We start from the raw sequence: 12,578 nt of genomic DNA on the forward strand, positions 1-12,578 counted from the left end.
AGTTGCCTTTGACTCTGAGCCACCAAATTTCTCCTCCTCTTCCTGTATAGATTGTTTGCCTTCCTCTCCAAATTGTTCATGAGCCTTAGAATCTTAATGCAGATCGCCCCCCATACCCCGTCCTCTGTACTCGCTATGAAACAACTGATCTGTCTGTTCTCTGGGCCCCAAAGACCCCACGTCTGTCATCCCTGGTGCCTAGTCTGCAGTGTGGGAAGCTTGCTGAGGTGTCAGGAGTCCTGCTTGTCCAGGAACCCACAGAGCTTCCTCCACTGACATCCTTTTTGGCTGCTACCTGGGAGCTAAGGTGACCGTCCACATTCACCTTGGGACCCACCATCACTTTCCTTTTCAGGTTCAAGTATAGGGAGAACCACTTGCATGGCACAATGAACATTTTGTTGCATTTGTTTTATCCCCTATCCATCCATTTATCCACATCCATTTATCCATAATCAATGTATTTTTTTAATGCATTTGAAAGCAAACTTCGATACCGGGACACTTGCTGTATTAAAGTTTACAGTCCGCTTCTGTGTTTGCAAGTGAACTGAGAATGACCAGAAATCTGTCTTGAATACAAAGACTGGCACTTTCTGATAACTTGCTGATAAATTCTGAAGGGAAGCTCTGACGTCAGGATGGTTTTAGAAATTACTCAGCTATGAAATCATTTTATATTTAAAATGAGATGAGTAAAGTGTTTTTCACTGCCTCTGGTAACTTTTAACCTTGCTCAGTTTTATGCTGGTGGTGAGGGAAAAAGAAACGGGGAGGGGAGAAATGCATCCGGAGTATAGGACACTCTCCTCTTCCCGCACATATTAACATTTCTTGCACAATTACCCGTGGAATATTCTCATTTTGGACTTTTTCCACACCCTAAATTTAGCAAGCTAGAATTATCTTTTAAATACCACTTTGAGCAACCTTTTTTGAAAAGAAGAATGCAGAAGAGGGGGAAATCTGCATTTCTTTGTGGTTAGAATGTAATGGCCTCAAGTTAATTACTCTGCAAGGCAGCAGATTACTCCTTTATTAAATGCTGAAGATATAGTAAAGTCAGTAATCTAGCAAATTCATTACAAGTCTGAAGATTAGAGATTGATCCATTTAGACTGAGAAACAGGCAATGCACTTACAGGCATCTCTAGATGTTCTGGTAATGGCGCACATTGAAATGAATAATTGCCTTAAATGTGTCAGGTGGATTTCATCATTTAAGGGAATTCTATGTTTGAGTCTTTTTAGGGCTAAAAAAGTCTTGAAAATGAGGGCTGAGGACTTTTTCATTTGTTAATTTCTGAACTTTGAAACCCTAAAATCTTCATATAAAATCAGTTTTTGTTAAAGTGAGACATGGCTCTAGAATACAACAGAATTCCCTTTAGTTGGGTTTAGAGAGAAATGCATGAAGCGAGTACAAGCGTACAGAGAGAAGTTTTCAATGAATGTTTTTTGTTGATAATTATTAGTTTTACAGTGGGGGGGCAGGCTCAGTATTTGAGAAACAGAAGGTTTATAGTTAATGAACTGTGACTTTTTAGATCAGGGGTACCTTCCTTGCTGCTCCTCATTATGAGGCTAATTTATGTGTGGAATAAACAAAAAATGGGTGTTGGTTTGTTTTTTTTTTAAAGATTTTATGTATTTATTTGACAGAGAGAGATCACAAGTAGGCAGAGAGAGGAGAAAGCAGGCTCCCCACTGAGCAGAGAGCCCTATGTGGGGGTCCTGGGACCCTGAGATTATGACCTGAGCGGAAGGCAGAAGCTTAACCTACTGAGTCACCCAGACACCCCTGGGTATGTTGTTTTTTTTTTTTTTAAGATTTTATGTATTTATTTGACAGAGAGAGATCACAAGTAGGCAGAAAGGCAGGCTGAGAGAGAGAGAGAGGAGGAAGCAGGCTCCCCCATGAGCAGAGAGCCAGATGCAGGGCTCGATCCCAGGACTGAGATCATAGCCTGAGCCCAAGGCAGAGGCTTTAACCCACTGAGACAAGCAGGTGCCCCCCCAAAATGGGTTTTAAACGCAGCTCTGTCTCCAGTTATGTGGGAGACTTGGCCTGGTTCTGTAGTGAGGCCTCACCTTTCTCCTCTGTAAAATGGAGCTAGTGGTAACTGCCTCCAGAGTGTGGTCAAGAAGTCTATCTCAGAAACCAAGAGTACATTCTATGTTAAATAATTGAATTTAAATTTAAAAAATAAAAAGAGTACATAAAAGCATGCTTAAAACAGACTCAAAGTCATATTCAAATATAAGCCATTTTTGTTTGTGAAGCAGTAGGGACTTAGACCCCCAAATAAGGGGACTATGTGAAAAGTCTGCTCAGCGGGGAGCCTGCTTCTTCCTCTCGCACTCCCCCTGCTTGTGTTCCCTCTCTTGCTGTCTCTTTCTGTCAAATAAATAAGCAAAATCTTCCAAAAAAATTTTTTTTAAAGAAAAAAAATTTTCAGGTGGCTTGACCCATAGCATTTGATTGTAATTATGTACTAGTATATCCAAAAGGCAGGAAATAATAGCAAAGAAATCTTCAATCGTGTTCAGTAATCTTTAGTGATAATACTTCTCCTTAAATAACTTTGTGTAGATTGAGGATAAAGCAAAGAAGTAATTGTTAATGTTGTAGGAAAAGATTTTCAGTGAAAGAGAGGTCTAATACTTTCAAAGTAGAAGCCTGATGTCTTAATTTCAATTGGAAATCTCAATATGAACACATGATTTATTTTTATTTTCTCAAGAATACATTTTTCCTAGATGTGTCTGCTGAGCCTGAAAACCTAAAATAAGGGGGAAAAAAAAAAGGTCAGGAGGAACGGCATCCCATGGTTTGGATTATAGCCTTTAAATAGCATTTCCCCTTAGAAGGAGACAGGGCTCCTGAATGGTTGATTCAGTCTTGCCATTCTAGAAAGCAAGGAAGAAATCCAAGACTACTGGTCATGTCAGAAAGATACAGGAGCCAAAATGAAAAGATTCCCGTTGGCCTCGAATGTGTGTGAGGGGGAGGAAGTGGAGGAGGGACAATGGATATACAGGAAATCTGTATCTTTTGCTCAGTTTTGCCCTGAACCTAAAACTGCTCTAAAAATTAGACTGTAGGGGCGCCTGAGTGGCTCAGTGGGTTGGGGCCTCTGCCTTCGGCTCCAGGCATGATCTCAGGGTCCTGGGATTGAGTCCCACATTGGGCTGTCTGCTCGGCGGGGAGCCTGCTTCCCCCTTTCTCTCTGCCTGCTTCTCTGCCTACTTGTGATCTCTGTCTGTCAAATAAATAAATAAAATCTTAAAAAAAAAATAAAATAAAAATTAGACTGTATTTAAGGGATGCCTGGGTGGCTCAGTGGGTTAAAGCCTCTGGCTTTGGCTCAGATCATGATCCCAGAGTCCTGGGATCGAGCCCCACACGGGGCTTTCTGCTCAGCAGGGAGTCTGCTTCTCTCTCTCTCTGCCTGCTTGTGATCTCTGTCAAAATAAATGAAGTCTTTTAGAAAAATAAAAATTAGACTATTAAAAAAAAATTAAAGATTTTTTTTGGCCAGAGGCAACAGGGCAACTCAGATGGTTAAGTGTCTGACTCTTAATCTAGGCTCAGGTCATGATCTCAGGGTCATGAGCTGGAGACTGGGGAGGAGCCCATGTTGGGTTCCCTGCTGCTTCACAGGGAGGGAGTTCGCTTCTCTCCCTCTCCCTCTGCCCCTTCCCTGACTCACACAAGTACGCACACCTATGCTCTCTCTCTTATTCTCTCTAAAATAAATAAATCTTTTTTTTAAGATTTATTTATTTGACAGATAACAAGTAGGCAGACAGGCAGGCAGAGAGGGGGTGGAAAGCAGGCTCCCTGCTGAGCAGAGAACCCGATGCAGGGGATGCGGGGCTTGATCCCAGGACTCTGAGATCATGACCTGAGCTGAAGGCAGAGGCTTAACCCACTGAGCCACCCAGGCACCCCCCTAAAATAAATCTTTTTTTTTTTTAAGATTTTATTTATTTATTTGATAGAGATCACAAGTAGGCAGAGAGGCAGGGAGAGAGAGGGGAGGCAGGCTCCCTGCTGAGCAGAGAGCCCAATGCCCGGCTCTCTTCCAGGATCCTGGGATCATGACCTGAGCCAAAGGCAGAGGCTTAACCCACTGAGCCACCCAGGCAACACCCTAAAATAAATCTTAAAAAAAAAAAAAAAGCCTCCCTTTGGCAAGAGAAAGAACAATTTGAGTGTGAAAATAATAATAGAATGAAACTCATCAAATCTATAAAATTCCTTGAGATCCTATGAAACTAACAACAGCAAAATACCAGGTTTCCACTGAAGGATCCTAGAGCACTAAACTCATTCTAAAACTTTGCAAGAGGAAGAATCAAGCCTTTTCTGTATTCCTGTACCAACTGTATTGAACTATCAGAGGAAAGATTGGTAGTGAGGGAACTTTAATGCAGATGGCACTCTCCCCAGTGAAATTGGGAAATCACCAGGTGCCTTCAGTGACAGAATCAGAAGCACACAGCCCTGCCCCCGAGGCTGATCCCACACTTCACCCTGCCTCTCTGTCTGACAATCTCACTATAGGAAATAGGGGAGACAGGGGAAAATTTGATGACAGCAAGAATCAGCAATCTGCCAAATCCAGAGCTTTGGTCCTTTTTACACAGACACGTGGTCTTGTTTCTTCAATGACATTTTCAAAAACAGAGGAGAGCTGTTCCATAGCTTTCAAACCTCAGGAGAGAGCCAGAGGAGCAAGCATCCCATAAGAAATTTCTAAGCGAGACAGGTGGGGAGAGAGAGAGGCAACACGGGTGGGTTTGTTATTTGGGTTTCTGTCTTCAGACGTTTGCTGCGCAGAGGGGCATGGCGTCAGGGAGAACGTTCGAACAGTGGAACGGAGTGAGCCCTTTGGGGCACCAGTGGGAATGATTAGGGCACAGGAAGGGAATGCCATTGGAATGAGGTACTCAAAGACACACAGTCAGCAGGAGCCCAGTCCCTGTGGAAGGAACAGCCTCTGGGTAAGAGGGGCTTAGATCATACGCCGTCCTAATAAAAAACATGTGTAGAAATATGAAGCTGACAGCACAGATATGAAAAAGAAGCTAAGAGAACCTAGACATTTAGGAGGGAGAAAGGTGTCCTGGAGATGTGGATTTACAGCACAGTGAGACCTGACTCCTTGAGTCAAATTTTCAACGTGGCTCTGACTTTCATTATTCTGGTGGGTATTCTATGTTTACAAGATTCTTTTGTTTATAGCTCTCTTTATTACGCTGCTTCAAAGAATTCTGGTTCATTAAAAGCCGTTCGGAGCTTACCCTACAAATCCTACAAACATGAGAACCTTCCAAATAATTAGTATACTCTTTTCACCCAAACCAGCCTTCGTTATGTTAAATCTTTTGTAGCCTCGCAGGCAAAAGGATATAGTGGTCACCTCATTCTCTGTAGGCATTCAGGGGTTGTAAATATTGGGCTCTCATTTTTCCAGTTGGCCCGTAATCAGAAAAGTGGCTTTGCTGCAAAGCAGTAATTACCTTCCAGTGTGTTCTCAATTCTATTATTAACCATGCCGAGACCACGTGAACCCTGAAAGACAGAGCTGCAAAGACTGTCTTGTTCTAAACACGTCAGTTTTTACTCTTCAGAGAAGGGAAGGGAGCAAACACTTGTTTTTTACTTCCCCTCATTTTTTAAAAAAAATTTTTATTTGGCAGAGAGAGAGAGATCACAAGTAGGCAAAGAGGCAGAGAGAGAGAGAGGGGAAGCAGGCTCCCTGCTGAGCAGAGAGCCCAATGCCCGGCTCCATGCCAGGACCCTGGGATCATGACCTGAGCCGAAGGCAGAGGCTTAACCCACTGAGCCACCCCGGCGCCGCGACTTCCCCTTATTTTTGTTTCCCCTGAGGAGGGAGACTTCACCTCACATCGGCAGTTGTATGGTCTCAGAAAACCTGGGAGATGCGGGCGAAAGGTTGAGCCACCAAATCTCTGGAATTTATTGCATTCTTTCATTTCTCCTTAAAGGAAATAGTTAATAAATTAATCTCCCTGGCCATCATCTCATTCATACAGAATTTTACGTGGGTACACATGGTCACATCTGTGCTTCGTAAAACGGTGTGGCCAGTCTGTTCTTTCTGTGTTTTTGTTCTGCTAAGCTCCCCAGCTTCTTCTCTCCCTCCTTTTCCCCACCTGAGCGCCCAAGGCCATCTGTGCAGGGAAGCTGGGAGGTATCCAACCACATTTTCTCCTAACTTAGGTATTCTTTGACCCACCCCTAGGTATGTATCTACCTAGAAAGGCATGCATTTAAAAAATATATATATTTTATTTATTTGAGAAAGAGATAGCACAAGCAATGGAGCAGCAGGCAGAGAGAGAGGGGGAACAGGCTCCCCACTGAGCAGGGAGCCCGATGCAGGCTCCATCCCAGGACCCCGGGATCATGACCTGAGCCAAAGGCAGACGCTTAACCAACTGAGCCCCCCAGGCGCCCAAGGCATGCATTTTTTTTTTTTTTTTTAAGCACTGTCTTATAAACAGCGGGTCACAGCATCTCTCGGATCCTATGTTCACCATTGCACAACACCTCGTGGAGACCTCCCCCCCAGTTAGCTTCCCTTCACTTAGTAAATGGCAGGAGAGTTCCCCAGCGTGGAGGGGCCACTGATGAGCCTTGGCTCTGTGTTCAGGTCTTTGCCTCATGAAGCCACACAGTCAACCCACTTGTTTATCCTTGTGGTCTTGAAGAACCCACAGGCTTCGCTAGCTAGGGTCCTCTGTGTTTGACAGAGTTTCAGGAGCACAGCTGTCGATGAATTCATTTATTCTTTGAAGAGCAGCTACCAGAATGCTCTCCAAAGACTGGAGGAAAAGGAAGGGAGAGTTAAGGAGAGGACAGCGGATGAGGAGAAAATGTTTAGTCCATGCATTTAAATTGCAATTAAATTGTGTGGATCGAATGAGGGGCCATGTGCAATGTAATGACCAATCCAGGGGGACTGTTATTAGTTCTTCTAGAGCCTGTAGGCTCCCCCAGGTGACCATCTGGGCCTCTGTGGAGAGGGCACCCTTCATGCGGTGTGTAGTGAAAGTGACCCTCCTTGATTGTGCACATGGAGGTTTAGAAAGAGCTGTGAAGAGCGCGGGCTTTGGGGGTCAAACGGGCTTCACCTCAAGTCCCCACACAACCCCTTTCCACTGTGGCATCTCCGCCAAGTTGCCCAACTTCTGGGCTTCAGTATCCTCTGCAGAATGGACAGAAGGGCGCCAGTCTCAGAAGGCGGCTGTGAGGAAAAAACGTCTGGAAGGCCCTGGGCAGAGAGTCTGACCCTCGGGATAGGTGACCTTGTTTCTCGAAGGCCTTCTCCGCACCCACGCTCAGTGCACGCCCCAGCTGCTGAAGCCATTGTATGGGATTTTGTCTTCTCGTCTTTTTTTTTTTTTTAAGATTTTATTTATTTATTTGACAGAGAGAGATCACAAGTAGGCAGAGAGGCAGGCAGAGAGAGAGGAGGAAGCAGGCTCCCTGCTGAGCAGAGAGCCGGATGCGGGGCTCGATCTCAAGACCCTGGGATCATGACCTGAGCCGAAGGCAGAGGCTTTAACCCACGGAGCCACCCAGGCGCCCCCATTTGGTTTATTCGTTCTTCAGCTGATGGACTTTGGGGTTGTTTCCATTTTTGGCTATTAGGAATAATGCTACTAAGAACATTTGTGTCCAAGTTTTTGTATGAATGCATGTTTTTAGTTCTCTTGGCTCTACACCTGGGACCAGAATTGCTGAGTCTAACTCTGTATTACTCTATGCTTAACTTTTGGAGAAACTGTCAAACTGCTTTCCACAGCAGCTGCACCATTTACATTCCAACCACCAATGTATCTGTGTTCCAATTCTCCATAGCTTTTCCAAAATTTGTTATTTTCAGCGTTCTTGATGCTAGATATCCTTGGGAGTGTGACTCAGTCATTTTTAAAAGTATAAAGAGTTCTTGAGACTAAAAGTTTAGAGAATTGCTTTTCTGACATAAAGCTTATAAAAATAAACATAACCATGTTGTCAATCTAAAAATTAACCATCATTCCACACTGTTGTGTGACACCAGGGTAATCAGGTTGGCCTGGACAGAGCCCATATACACCTTTGTACCCTTTAACTTTCAACATTTCCTGTTCAGATGACAAATCATATTAACACCCTAATAACGAGTCCAATTGCCTTCAGTATGTCTTTTTCTAACGTATGGAGAACAAGATCTGACACTGCGTTTGGTTGAGCTGTCCTTAAGAGCTTTTCATCTTGATCAGTTCTGCCTCTCCTCCATTTCTTTCACGCTCATCGTTGATTGAAGAACTGGGTGGTTGGTGGAACTTCCCACGTCCGGATTCGGCTGCTCAAACCATTGTGGTCTTCTTTCATCTGTTTCTTTGTCCCCCATGTTTTTCGCCATTTGGTAGTTAGATCTAGAAGTTCGATTAGATGCAGGTTCAAAGTTTGTGCAAGAACATTTCGTAGACGCTGTGCACTTCCTTTAGCATTGCAACGGGAGGCATCTGTCTCGCTCAGCGATGTTAAGATAAATCAGTGGGTTTAGGGGTTTTAGCTTGTTCGCGCCATTATATGTTTCCCACCAACATACTTCTTTTTATTTTTGCTTTTAAGTAATCTCTATGCCCAACATGGGGCTTGAACTCACCACCCTGAGATCAAGAGCCCCATGCTCTACCCACTCACCGAGCCAGTCAGATGCCCCCCTCCACCCATATTTTGTTTTATAAAGATTTTATTTATTTATTTGACAGAGAGAGATCACAAGTAGAGAGAGAGGCAGGCAGAGAGTGAGAAGGGGGAAGAAGCAGGCTCCCCGCCGAGCAGAGAGCCCAATGCGGGACTACATCCCAGGACCTGGAGACAAAGACCTGAGCTGAAGACAGGGGCTTAACCCACTCAGCCACCCAGGCGCCCCTCTACCCATACTTTTAATAGCGTGGCTGTTAAGGCTGTTGCTGCCTTATTGCAGGGTTTTTTTTTTGTTTTGTTTTTTTGTTTTTTTTTTTACAAGCTGTGAAGAGCGACGCTGTAATTCCAACTGTTCTGTTGCATTTATCTTCCTTACACACTATTTGGGTATCCTGAAATGATAGCAGAAAAAATGCTTGATTTTTTTCCCTCTTATTTACCGATTTTCCAACAAGTAGTTCCTTAGGTGATACAAGAGCAAACAATGAGGGATTTAAAAAAAATATTACTATGCATTCATGGGTTTGTATACATTTTATATATTTAATCAGTCCGTTGTTATTCATTCATCAGCCCAAACTGTTGCATCTTTAGTCACAGGGCGCCCCTTTATCTTGGCTCTTGGGCTCTTTTGACATAACCTCAGAAGTAAGTGATAGCTACCTTATTCTGGGGCGTAACAAAATGCCACAGGCTCATCTTACACAATCCCTGCCCCAGTTTTGAGAGCCGTCATCTCCTAAAGTGGTCTTTGTTTCTCTTAGTGGGCAATGGCATTTAGATGATGAGTTGGGACACTAGGGTTGCTCATAGCCACTGGACTGCCATTACTTCTTGGCCTTTTCAGTGGACACAGCTAACACAGATGTGATTTATAGAAAGAGAAAAATTGATCGTGACCCATACTACCACTGCTGGTTCAAATTTTCCATTATGTAACTTACCCCTAACATCATTGATCTGAGACTTGTATCTCTTCGTCTTTCACTGAAGACCTTGGCATCTAATGATATCAATTCAATGACTTATTTCCTATTTTACTTACACGTATAGATGTGAAATACAAATGCATGCAATAACAGCTAGACAATAATTCCAGGATTATTACTAACAAATACTATTATTAAGTGCAGCTTGATTTTTTGCCATGTTTTAAAAAAGATTTTATTTATTTATTTGACAGACACAGATATGGTGAGAGAGGGAACACAGCAGGGGGAGTGGGAGAGGGAGAAGCAGGCTTCCCAAGGAGCAGGAAGCCCGATATGCGGCTTGATCCCAGGACTTTGGGATCGGGACCTGAGCCAAGGGCAGACACTCAACGACTGAGCCACCCAGGCGCCCCAACTTTGCTGTTTTTTTTTTTTTATTTTTTAAATCCTGAGGATGTGTCACACAAAAGATACATAGTCCAAATAATGACTTTTAAAGTCAGTTACTTATTTTTCCAGGTAGTTATGTCAAGTAACTCCTGATACACTTTGAATAGTGGCTTTTTTTTTTCTTTTGAGAAATGCTTTGTTATTTTCTTAAAAAAAAAAAAATAATAATCAGGGCACCTGGGTGGCTTAGTCGTTAAGCATCTGCTTTTGGCTCAGGTCACGATCCCAGGATCCTGGGTTAGGGTTCAGGCTCCCTGCTCAACAGGGAGCCTGCTTCTCCCTCTCCCACTCCCCCTGCTTGTGTTCCTGCTCTTGCTTTGTCTCTCTGTTAAATAAATAAATAAAACCTTAAAAAAAAAAATCATGTAAGCCATTTATATGATTCCAAAGTCAAACTATAAAACACAGTATATGAAAATAAGCCTGGCTTCCACTCCCATTCCCTTCATTCTGTTTTTTCCTTCTATGTGACCATTTTTATTAGTTTGTGGTTTACACTTCCATTGCCTCTTCTTGAAAATGTAAGCAAATGCACACATCTTTGATAGAAAAAAAGGCAACATATATGTGGTCCCAGAAAAAAGGCAACATATATTTTCACTTAATGTAACCTGGAGTCCTGTGGCCTTCCACAGAGACGGGCTTCATTCTTTTGTAAAGCTGCACAGAAGTGCATTGTGTGGATGGCCGGTGGTTTATTCAGCCCATCTTCTGTGGATAGACTTGTGCGTTCAACAAACATTTATTGCATGGCTAAATCGTGCCAGGCACTGGGGATAAAGAGATGGTCTCTGGCCTCAGGAAACTCAGAGAGAAGAGGGGGAGACCCCTGCAATACAAGTGTTTTGCTCACAAGGCAGTGAGCTCTTGGATCCACTGAGCACAGAGGGTGCGTGGCACAGGACAGACGGGCTCACACACAGGCTGGACACAATGACACCGTTGATTGGCATCTTGCTCTCACGCGGACCTTAATACGGGAGAATCCCCATGGGAGGAACTCTTCTCTTCTTTTTTTTTAATTAATCAATGTTTGAAATTACTTAGAAAATCTTGAGTGCCACCAATTGGTCAGTGAAGGCAAGGCCAAATGAAAGAGGCAGAGAGGTAGGGTCCTGACCACAGAATTTCCTCAAAAGAGGAAACGTGAATTAATACATCAGCTGTGGTTTAACAATTAACGCTGGCATTGAATTCAACGCTCACCCGAGATCGCTGTCAGCTGTGGACACATGCTTAAATTAACTCCTTTATTCTTAAATAACAATCCCGAGAAGTAGGGACTATCACGCCTCGCATTTTACCGCTGAAGAAATTGCGGCCCAGAGAGGTTACTGAACTCGTCCCCCAAGGACACGCAGCGAGCGGACGAGGAAGGGGCCACGGGAGGACAGGGCAGACAGGACACTCGCAAGCGGTGCCCTCTCCCCCAGGTGGGACAAAATTACCATGATCACCCCCTGGGGAGGAGGAACTACTGTCGACACCTCCTTTCCCAGGCCCCCCTCCCCCCAAATCGAAAAAATCCTGCAGAGCTTTCTCTGGCCCCGAGGGACGCAGGAATCCCAAGGCCTGTAGGCGACCTGGGGGACGGGGGGTGCGGCGGCGGCCCAGCCCGCCCCGCCCGCAGCGCGGATTTGAGCAGCTGCCGTGAGCGGCGGGGTTGCCCGCCGAGGGTTCCTCCTCTGACCCCTCCAGGCGGGCACCGCGCGGGTCAACTGGACACAGCTTTACACTCAGGGAACCTGCAGCGGGGGGACAAGCAGCGACGACGTAGCATGACACGGACAAGGACAAGGGGTCGCACTCGCGGTGGCTCTCCGTCCCGCTCCGCTTCGTCTCGTCTGTCGAACAGAACCAAAGACAGGTGGTTGTGCCCCCTGCCCCCGGCTTGGACCTGCGGATCGCCTCCGCGCGCCCCGCTGTCCCGGGCTTGGACCTGCGGATCGCCACCGCGCGCCGGCTCGGTGCGGGCGCCACCTGCCGCCCAGGCCCAGTACTGCGCGGGGCTGCCCCAGAACACCCCGTTCTCACCCGCGGGCCCGCTCGGATCACCACTCCGGGCCGCCGTCTGGGTGGGGGTCAGGTACCCCAGGCCAAGTTTCCTCCCGACCCAGACATCTGACTTGCAGCAGCCTATAGCTATCTGCTAAATGTAGGAAGCCGGGAGGTGGTTAAAAACCTACACCGCCCACACCTGTCTCGTACCCCGGAGAGCTAACGCTCCTTGAATAACCGACTGCGTTGCTTCCACAACTTGCAGATCAAACAAAAAAATTACCAAAACTTCTAACTCTTTTTCCATAGAACTCGAAAAATAGGATCCCGTAAGTTCACGTCAGATGGGTAATGTGCCGAGGTCGTAACAAGGTTTAAAGGGTGGCACATGTCACACAGAAGCGTGAACACCCAATCATCATGCTTATGAACTACAAAAGGATCCCAGTAGAGCCACCACAAAG

The 12,578-nt window shown here is 45.2% G+C and overlaps 1 non-coding gene across 1 annotated transcript; it reads right to left on the bottom strand.

Moving 5' to 3' along the window:
* Positions 1-12,452: 12,452 nt before the first annotated feature.
* On the bottom strand, positions 12,453-12,557 carry LOC123389502. Its single transcript, XR_006604097.1, has one exon. It is a non-coding gene; the product is annotated as a small nucleolar RNA U13 (small nucleolar RNA).
* Positions 12,558-12,578: the final 21 nt, after the last annotated feature.

Source organism: Mustela putorius, unplaced genomic scaffold, assembly GCF_011764305.1.
Source record: "Mustela putorius furo isolate JIRA1106 unplaced genomic scaffold, ASM1176430v1.1 tig00003976_pilon_pilon_pilon, whole genome shotgun sequence".
Classification (NCBI taxonomy): domain Eukaryota; kingdom Metazoa; phylum Chordata; class Mammalia; order Carnivora; family Mustelidae; genus Mustela; species Mustela putorius.